This window comes from Pristiophorus japonicus, chromosome 6, assembly GCF_044704955.1.
Source record: "Pristiophorus japonicus isolate sPriJap1 chromosome 6, sPriJap1.hap1, whole genome shotgun sequence".
Classification (NCBI taxonomy): Eukaryota; Metazoa; Chordata; class Chondrichthyes; family Pristiophoridae; genus Pristiophorus; species Pristiophorus japonicus.
The window spans coordinates 201,889,775-201,900,213 of NC_091982.1; the positions used below are offsets into that span (position 1 = coordinate 201,889,775).

Genomic DNA, 10,439 nt, shown 5'->3' on the forward strand with positions numbered 1-10,439 from the left:
CACCGATCAGGGGGAGGAACATGACCCACTGCTGGCTGAGCTGCTGGAGTTGCTAAAAGAAGAAGGGTTTAAAGTAAACCCCAAGAAGGCACAGATCGGCCAGAAGGAAGTCAAATTCCTGGGGCTGACTGCGCGCTGGGGATAGGGCCATAGACAAGGCTAGAAGGGAGGCAGTACAGGAGTTACCAGCCCCCAACACAGTGACAGGGGTAAGGTCCTTTCTAGGACTCACCGGGTACTGCAGAGACTTCATTGAGGAGTATGCAGCCACCGCAGCCCCTCTGCTCAGGCTCCTACACAAGGGGGTAGAGTGGGACTGGGATGAGGGTTGCGAGGCAGCATTTAATCAGCTCAAGAAGGACTTGCAGACCGCGCCAGCCTTAGGAGCGATAGATGTAGGAAAGGAGTTTTTCCTGGAGGTGGCAGCCAGCGGGGACAGTTTGAGCTCAGTGCTGCTTCAAGAGCGGCACGGCCAGCTGAGACCGGTGGTTTACTCCTCCAGGATCCTCACAGATGTGGAGAAAGGGTACTCCAACTGTGAGAGACACCTCCTAGCCACACATTGGGCAGTGAAAAGATCCTTGATCTTCACGGGAGGGTCTCCTCTAACACTCCTAACCCACCACACACCTACTCAGATGCTCCTAGATGGGAGGATTAAGGACGGGACAGTGAGCAGTGCCCGCATTGCTCGCTGGACCCTGCTCCTCTCCCAGATGGACCTCAGAGTAGAAGGCCCCCGCGAGCCAAGGCTCGCAGCCAACCTAATCTATCCAGGGAAAGCCCACAGATGCTCCATAGAAAGGGTATGGGAGGTAAACATTGGCCTTCGGGCGGGGTTACACCCTACAGGCCGGGACATCTACGTGGACGGGTCCAGCATGGTATCTGCTGGCGAGCGACTCACTGGGTGCGGAGTCTATGACCCAAGGGCAGGTATTGCCCTGGCAATCAAGCTCCCCAGCACCATGAGCGTTCAGCATGCTGAACTGTCCGCCGTAATGTACGTGGTGATCCACTCCGAGGAATTCCCTACCCCGTACACGATTTGCTCGGACAGTATGTTCACCTGCAATTCATGTACGGTGTACCTGGCTATCTGGTCCCGTCACGGATACACGTCCACTGACGGGAGACCCCTGGCAATCAAGCCCCTGCTGGAGAAAATCATGACAGTGGTGGGGGAAGAAGCAAAGGTCTACATACATAAGGTGAAGGCCCATTCAAAAACCGAACCCCGTGCAGAGGGAAACCAACAGGCTGACAAACTGGCCAAAGAAGGTGCCCGCACGGGAAAGTTCTGGGACCCCTATGACACCAGCCGCATAGCAGCGGTCAAGAATAAGAACAGGGCAGCAGAGAGTACAGGGATAGCTTTGGCCCCGGACTTAAAAACAGTTCAGGCACAGGACCCAGTCCTGAAAGCTGTCCTGAACGCGCTAGCTAGAGGAGAGAGAGTAGAAGGTCCGTACGGCACAGCAGCCATTACCGTTAAGGAAGGCATGTTGTTTAAAGAGGGACAATGGGTCGTGCCACAGCAGCACCAGAGGGAATTCCTAAAACTGGCCCATGAGGGTCCAGGAGCGGGACACCCCGGGCCTGAGACCACCTGGCAACGGGTGGAACAGGCAGGATGGTGGCCGGGACTCAGGGAGGACGTCCGCGAGTTCTGTGCGAACTGCCTGGTGTGTGCTGCGAACAACCCTGACCCCCAGAAAAGGAAGGTGTCCCTAGGACACGTCAGGAGGGTAGAGGGACCATGGCAGTCAATCCAAATTGACTACATCGGGCCCCTACCCACCGGCCAGGGAGGCGACAAATACTGCCTAGTCCTGGTGGACGTGTTCTCAAAATGGGTTGAAGCCTTCCCCTGCCGAACAGCCACCACACTAGGGACAGCTAAGATTCTAGTGAGGGAAGTGTTCTCCTGGTGGGGACTCCCACAGTATGTGGAGTCGGACCAAAGGAGCCATTTCACCGGGCAGGTAATGCAGGCAACCCTTAAGGTGCTCGGCATTGAGGGGAAATGGCACGTTGCCCACAATCCACAGTCATCGGGTATTGTGGAGCATTTAAACCGCACCATCAAAGAAAGGAAGGAAACGGGAGACTCACCCCAAAAGTGGGTGGAGGTCTTACCATTGGTCCTAATGGGGATCCGAGCTAGCCAGTCAAAGAGCACCGGGTATTCCCCATATGAGCTCATGACTGGCCGGATCATGCGGACCCCCACCCATGTCCTAGCCCCGGTGCTCACAGAAGGTCAGCTCAGAGAGGTGAACCGGGACCGGTTTGTCAGGAACCTGTTTGAACACCTCAAACAGATTCACTGGCAGGCTGCTAGTAACATGGGCAGACAGCATCAGAGTAACCGATTGCTGCTAGAACCCAGCAAACACCACGAATGGGAGATAGGGGACCAGGTCATGGTGAGGAACGATGCTCGGGTCGGGGTTTTTGAAGCATTATATATGGGGCCATATAGCATTGTGGACAAGGCAAGCCCGATGGTCTATGCCATAAAGCTGCCCCGCCGTACTAAGTGGTTCCACATCAACCAGTGCAAGCTGTACAACCCAGGGTCAGCCAACCACAGAGGGCAGCCGGGAGGGGTGAACCGTCCTCAGGACAGGGACCCTCTGTTGGCCGCCCCCGACGGTGGAAGGCCCACAGGGAATGTGGCAGGCTCAGAAACCGTGCCTATAGGGGCGGTGAAGTGCAGTACTGGAGGGGCTATCCCATCCATCGTTTGGGATTCGGACACACCCCCAGTAACCCAAGCCCTGAGAAGGACCCTCCGTACACCACGGCCAAAGATACCGTGGTCACCGGCATCTGAGCCTCAGCGATTCTACCCTGGGAGAAGGGCAGCCCGACAGGAAAGGCCGAAGGTCAGAAGTACAGAGGCCGCTCAGAGTAGGGACCACCAGCCAGCCGCCTCCAGCGGTGAGGGACTCACAGGAGCAGTAGCAACGAGCTGTCCCAGAGACAAGGGTCTCCAGCTCACCAGCTGCGAGGAAACCCTAGCATCCAGGCGGCTATCAGGCCGCACAAGGCATGGGCCTGACAGGGACTAACCAGGCCACCCGGAGACGGGTGGCGGTTGTACATAGCTCTAATTTTAGTTTAAGGATATTTTAAGGTTTAGTTTAGAATTGAGGTTAATGTTGCAGCAATGTTTAGGTGATTATTTTGAGTTTGTCTTGTGTGTCAGCCAGCCTGAGAGCAGTTCTCAAGGGCAGGATCCAGACATTACCAGGAGACCAATTGATGTTGTTTAATTTTAATCTAGATTTTTTTTTCCTTCTGTAATGTGGTTGTACGTTGCCTATATGCTGGTGAATATAATGTAACTGAAATGAAATGTAACTGTGCTGAAATGCAATTGTAGTGATTGAACCCCCTCCAAGCTGGGAGGGTATAAATGTAAAAAGTTTGTACCTGTAAAGGGAAAAGTGTGCATCTATGGTGATGTTGCATAAGTGTAATGCATTTTGGGTATTAATTTAGCTAATTTATGGGGAAGGTTATCTCTTGGGAGTCAGGAACTTTGCTCACCTCAAAGAATGATACCATAAGTGATATGGTATCACAGGGGGGAATGTAGAATTTACCAATACCTCGCAAAGATTCCAGGTACCTTTCCCCTACAGAGGAGAAGAATCCCTTTCTAGGCTTTTAAAATGAGTTTAAAGGGGCAGACGAAGCCTACGGGGATAAAAGGGGATGCATTCATGGAGACCACCCCCCCCCCTCAGTGTTTGGACTCTTGGGAAAGGGAATTCAAAATGGACCTAAATTACAGAAGCTTGAGATCCCCTAAACATCTATGGGAAGGAGCATATCAATTTTAAGATTCTACAACATTTTGACTGCAAAAAAAAAAGAGTTACCAAATACAGGAGGTGGGGCCAAATTCGTGTATTAAAGACCCCAGACTGTCTGAGGGAACTATTCACCCTCTAAGAGATAATCGAATTACCCAATTAAGCACAATGGAAATCATGGTCAAGAAACTGGACAATTCTAAAACAATGCAAAACCAGTGATAGCACATTCTCACACCCTAATCGAGTTACTGCTGACAAAGGAGACATTTGAGAATCAGTGGACAGAACAGTTCAAACAGAGCCCAAGAGATTTGATGGGAGATAACGGAGCCTTTTTTTTTGGAATATATCTATCCCCCAGTTTTTACAAAAAAAAGACCAGCAAGGAGCAGCACGCAGACTAGAAGAACATAGAAACTAGCAGAAGACAGGAGGGAAGCAGAGCACAGACTGGAACACAGACACAGACACAAGCAGCCGGAGCTGGGGAGTGAAGAACTGGAGCAGTGAAGGAAACAACTAGAACTCCTCAAGAACTGACCGAGCACGAGGCCCACGAAACGGAAGGTTGTCAGCCACCACAACCAGCGTAAACGACCAACCAAAACCAACTCAGCAAAAACCGAAGAATCGACATTTATTTCCACTCTACAATCTACTTCGGAACGACCAACGGGTGAGAAATTACCAAAAGGGACTAACTAAACTATTCCTAACCAAAGAAAGTGGGTACTTACCCCATACATCCAAAACGCAACTTACCGCATCAAAGGACGCACCCCAACCGAAGACTACGCAGTCCGAAGTCCTCTCCTCCGACCGGGGTACGGCTCGCCTAGAAGGCCAAGTGCAGCGAACCCCGAAACCACGATTCACCGGCAACTGTCAAAAGGGATTGGTGAGCAGAGCCCCTGAACCCCCCAGAGCTATAACTTTGTTAGTTAGGGGAATTGGGAGGAGGGAGGCTGGGATAACTTGTGTAAATGTATCTGCATTCGCCTTTTTACCCCATTTAGAGTTTAAGCTGTATTCTTTTCCTCACAGACTGTAATTGGACAATTTATTCAATGTGTTGTACCCCTCAGTGTGTATTGGTCTGTGTTTGTGTTATTAAAGGTGTGCCTTTTACTTCTTTGTAAACACAATAAAGCCATACCTGCTTCCTACCTTGAAATCGATTGTCTGTCCAAGTCTGTCACAGTCCCTTCATAATTCCAGTGTCTAGAATCAAGGGTGTGGGAGCGATTCGGAACCGCTCATATAAGGTCAGAAGGGAAAGCTGACCCCCTGCAAACCACCCCTTACACGTATGTGATGCGGGAGAAAATTGAGAGTGAGTTGGACAGGTTGCTAAGAGAGGGCATAAATTAGCCCATTGAATTCAGCGACTGGGCAAGCCCCATCGTCCCTGTCCTAAAAACAGATGGCTCGGTCAGGATCTGTGGCGACTACAAGGCCACTATCAACCAAGTGTCACTACAAGACCAATACCCGCTTCCGAGAGCAGAGGATCTTTTTGTCATGCTGGCAGGCGGCAAGCTGTTCTCCAAGTTGGACCTCACTTCAGCCTACATGACCCAGGAACTGGCCGAAGAATCCAAGCTACTGACCACCATCACCACGCACAAGGGGCTGTTTGTCTACAACAGGTGTCCATTTGGCATTCGTTCAGCAGCCGTTTTCTTTCAGAGGAACATGGAAAGCCTGCTCAAATCCATCCCTGGAACAATCGTATTTCAGGACGACATCCTTATCACGGGTCGAGACACCGACGAACACCTCCACAACCTGGAGGAGGTGCTATGCCGATTGGATGGGGTAGGCCTGCGACTAAAGAAGTCCAAGTGTGTGTTTTTGGCTCCAGAGGTCGGGTTTTTGGGCAGGAGGGTTGCCGCAGATGGGATCCGGCCTACCGAATCCAAAACGGAGGCGATTCATCGTATGCCCAGTCCCGGCAACACATCGGAGTTGCGTTCAATTCTTGGACTTTTGAACTATTTCGGGAACTTTCTGCCGAACTTAAGCACATTGTTGGAGCCGCTACATGTGCTCCTGCGTAAGGGGTGTGATTGGTTTTGGGGGGACTGTCAGGAACGGGCATTCAATCGGGCACGGAACCTGCTTTGTTCTAATAAGCTGTTGACCCTGTAGAACCCCTGCAAGAAATTGGTTTTGACATGTGATGCATCATCCTATGGGGTTGGGTGCGTGTTGCAGCAGATTATTGATGAGGGCCAACTCCAACCTGTGGCTTATGCCTCCAGGTCCCGCTCTCAAGCAGAAAGGGGATATGGGATGGTTGAAAAGGAAGCACTCGCATGTGTCAACGGATGAAAAAGATGCACCAGTACCTTTTTGGCCGAAGGTTCGAGTTAGAAACGGACCACAAGTCTTTAACATCCCTGTTGTCAGACAGCAAAGCTGTCAATGCCAATGTGTCAGCTCGCGTACAGCAATGGGCTCTCACGCTGGCTGCGTATGACTATAGCAGACGGCACCGGCCCGGCACCGATAATTGCGCTGACGCGCTCAACAGGCTATCTCTGTCCACTACTGAGGGGGCACCGGAGCAAAGCGCTGAGATGGTCATGGCTGTCTATGCTTTTGACAGTGCAGGCTCCCCCATCACAGCCCGCCAGATCAAAATCTGGATCAACAGAGATCCCCTCCTATCCTTGATTAAGAAATGTGTCCTTACTGGGGATTAGGCGCCCACACACGGAGCACGCCCTGAGGAGGTCAGACCGTTTCACAGACGGATGGATGAGCTCTCCATCCAAGCCGACTGCCTACTATGGGGCAGCCAGATAGTCATGTCCCAGAAGGGGAGGGAAGCATTCATCAGGGAACTCCACAGCGAGCACCCAGACATCGTGCTAATGAAGGCCATTGCCCGGTCACATGTATGGTGGCCGGGAATTGACTCAGACCTGGTACACTGTGTTCGCAGGTGCATGACGTGTGCCCAGCTGGGCAATGCCCCCAGGGAGGCCCCACTTATAAGAACATAAGAACATAAGAATTAGGAACAGGAGTAGGCCATCTAGCCCCTCGAGCCTGCTCCGCCATTCAATAAGATCATGGCTGATCTGGCCGTGGACTCAGCTCCATTTACCCGCCCGCTCCCCGTAACCCTTAATTCCCTTATTGGTTAAAAATCTATCTATCTGTGACTTGAATACATTCAATGAGCTAGCCTCAACTGCTTCCTTGGGCAGAGAATTCCACAGATTCACAACCCTCTGGGAGAAGAAATTCCTTCTCAACTCGGTTTTAAATTGGCTCCTCCGTATTTTGAGGCTGTGCCCCCTAGTTCTAGTCTCCCCTACCAGTGGAAACAACCTCTCCGCCTCTATCTTGTCTTTCCCTTTCATTATTTTAAATGTTTCTATAAGATCACCCCTCATCCTTCTGAACTCCAACGAGTAAAGACCCAGTCTACTCAATCTATCATCATAAGGTAACCCCCTCATCTCCGGAATCAGCCAAGTGAATCGTCTCTGTACCGCCTCCAAAGCCAGTATATCCTTCCTTAAGTAAGGTGACCAAAACTGCACGCAGTACTCCAGGTGCGGCCTTACCAATACCCAATACAGTTGCAGCAGGACCTCCCTGCTTTTGTACTCCATCATTCTCGCAGTGAAGGCCAACATTCCATTTGCCTTCCTGATTATCTGCTGCACCTGCAAACTAACTTTTTGAGATTCAGGCCTCGTGGTGCAACGGTAGTGTGTCTGACTCCAGATCAGAAGGGTGTGTGTTCAAATCATGTCGGGGATATTGTTCTTCCAGAATTAATATTTCCTTAGCCGCTTCCCTTCGATAGCTCAGTTGGTAGAGCGGAGGACTGTAGTGGAATACTCAGCAAAGTCATCCTTAGGTCGCTGGTTCAATTCCGGCTCGAAGGAGCTAGTGTACTCCTCCAAAAGAGTTTCATGCACAAGGACCCCCAGGTCCCTCTTCACCGCAGCATGTTGTAATTTCTCCCCATTCAAATAATATTTACTTTTACTTTTTTTTTTCCCAAGGTGGATGACCTCACACTTTCTGACATTGTATTCCATCTGCCAAACCTTAACCCATTCGCTTAACCTATCCAAATCTCTTTGCAGCCTCTCTGTGTCCTCTACACAACCCGCTTTCCCACTAATCTTTGTGTCATCTGCAAATTTTGTAACACTACACTCTGTCCCCTCTTCCAGGTCATCTATGTATATTGTAAACAGTTGTGGTCCCAGCACCGATCCCTGTGGCACACCACTAACCAACGATTTCCACCCCGAAAAGGACCCATTTATCCCGACTCTCTGCTTTCTGTTCACCAGCCAATTCTCTATCCATGCTAATACATTTCCTCTGACTCCGCGTACCTCTATCTTCTGCAGTAACCTTTTGTGTGGCACCTTATCGAATGCCTTTTGGAAATCTAAATACACCACATCCATCGGTACACCTCTATCCACCATGCTCGTTATATCCTCAAAGAAATCCTCAGCCTGTGGCCCTGGCCCACCAGTCCATGGTCACGTATTCACGTAAACTACGCAGGCCCGTTCATGGGAAAAATGTTCCTCATTGTTGTTGATGCGTATTCGAAATGGATCGAGTGCATCATATTGAATTCGTGCACAACATCCACCACTGTGGAAAGTCTGCATGCGCTCTTTGCGACCCACGGCTTGCCAGACATCCTGGTTAGTGACAACGGCCCGTGTTTCACTAGCTATGAATTCCGGGAGTTCATGTAGGGTAATGGCATCAAACATATCAGGACAGCACCGTTGAAGCCGGCTTCCAGTAGCCAGGCGGAATGTGCGATCCAAATCATAAAACAGGGCATGCTCCAGATTCAAGGACCCTCCCTTCAATGCCGCCTTTCGCGCCTCCTGCTGGCCTATAGATCCCGACTGCATTCGCTCACGGGAGTCCCGCCTGCGGAACTACCCATGAAACGTACACTTAAAACTCGGCTATCCCTCATTCATCCAGTCCTGTCAGACATTGTTGAGGGCAAGCACCAATCCCAAAATGAGTGCCATAACCGTAACTCAAAGGGGAGATGTATGGAAATCGATGACCCTGTATTTGTTCTTAATCACGCTTTGGGGCCCAAATGGCTTGAGGGTACTGTAATTGGCAAAGAGTGGAAAAGGGTCATAGTGGTCAGCCTTAACAATGGATAGATGTGTCGCAAGCATCTGGACCAAGTGAAAAAAAGGTTCAGCATGGACACTGAGGAACCTGAGCAAGATCACGAGATGTTGCCCACACCACCGCCAGTGAAAGAGCAGCAAGAACATGTAGCAGCATGCACAGTCCCTGCGGACAGCCTGGACAAGCCGGAGTCTCCACAGGTGACAGAGACACATGCCAAGGCTCAACAACCAGAGCCCCAACTGCGGCACTCCACGAGAGAGTGCCGACCGCCTGAAAGACTTAATCTTTGACCCCATAAGATATTGGGGGGGGAGGTGATGTCATGTATGTAACCTTCATGTAACTGTAACCTTCATAACAACACTGCATACTGTATACACCTAAGAAATGCACACCTTGACCACAGGGGGTGAACTTGTGGGTGATACTCCTCACTTGATCATCCAGGTATATAACTGGAGCACATTGGTCCTGTGAATAAAGGTTCAGGTCACAGGGTGACCTTGTCTGCAGAATGTGCCTCATGTGAATTTATAGTAGTGTGTAAGGAAATTACAGGAATGATCTCCTTTGTGTATGTCCGTAGCTGTGCGTCAATCGGCAATAATTTTGGCCTCCTGGCCTTGGACGCCCACAACTTGTCAAACTGTTTGATACTCATTAGGGACTGGCTGGACCCCGTGGCTAGCTCCATTGATACTGGGATGCCTTTGAGGAGCAATTTCATCATTATCGGTGGCGTCCTGGTGTATGAACTGTATATGTGCTCCACATGAACTCGCTGAACTTCAGCTTCCAGCGATTTCCCCCAGTGTCCATTTGGCCTCGTAGGGCTTACATCGGGCCCGTCCGCTTCGTAGATCAACCTGGCTGTAGGCTTCCTGCACATACGCGCCAAGTGACCACTGACGTTGCAGTTTCTACAGGTATACTGCTGATACCTGCAAGCTCTGGCTGTGTGTTTGCCTCCACACCTCCAACATGAGCCGTTGTTGGAAACAAAAGGTCCATTACCAGTCGATCGTCTCTGACTGTCTCTGTAACTATCCTTAAACGCACCATTGACAGGTGTTGATGGCCCCATTACTTGCCGCATTGTCCCTTGCGATGGCATGATTCGCCGTTCAGCTAGCCATTGTCTCTGTTGAATTCCTCCTTTTGGTTCGACTACATGCTCGGGCTTGTCTGATTGCCCCTATCTGCCTGGAGAACTGTGTATTGCATTAACAATGTTGACTCCCTGTCCATTTGCTGCATTTAAACCAAGATTTTTGTCAAACATCATTCTGGTCTCTTCCTCCCCTGAGATAAATGTCTGGGCCATCAAAGCCGCTGTTTCCAGGGTCAAGTCCTTGGTCCCAATCACTTTCCTGAAAACCCCAGCGATGCTGTCAATGAAAAAGTCTCGCAGCATCTCCGCTCTGCATGCATCTGGGAACTTACATAGGCTTG

General features: G+C 50.5%; 1 non-coding gene across 1 annotated transcript; it reads left to right on the top strand.

Moving 5' to 3' along the window:
* The first annotated feature begins 7,646 nt into the window (after positions 1–7,646).
* Positions 7,647–7,738, top strand: trnay-gua (transfer RNA tyrosine (anticodon GUA)). Its single transcript is given in 2 exon segments — positions 7,647–7,683; positions 7,703–7,738. It is a non-coding gene; the product is annotated as a tRNA-Tyr (tRNA).
* Positions 7,739–10,439: the final 2,701 nt, after the last annotated feature.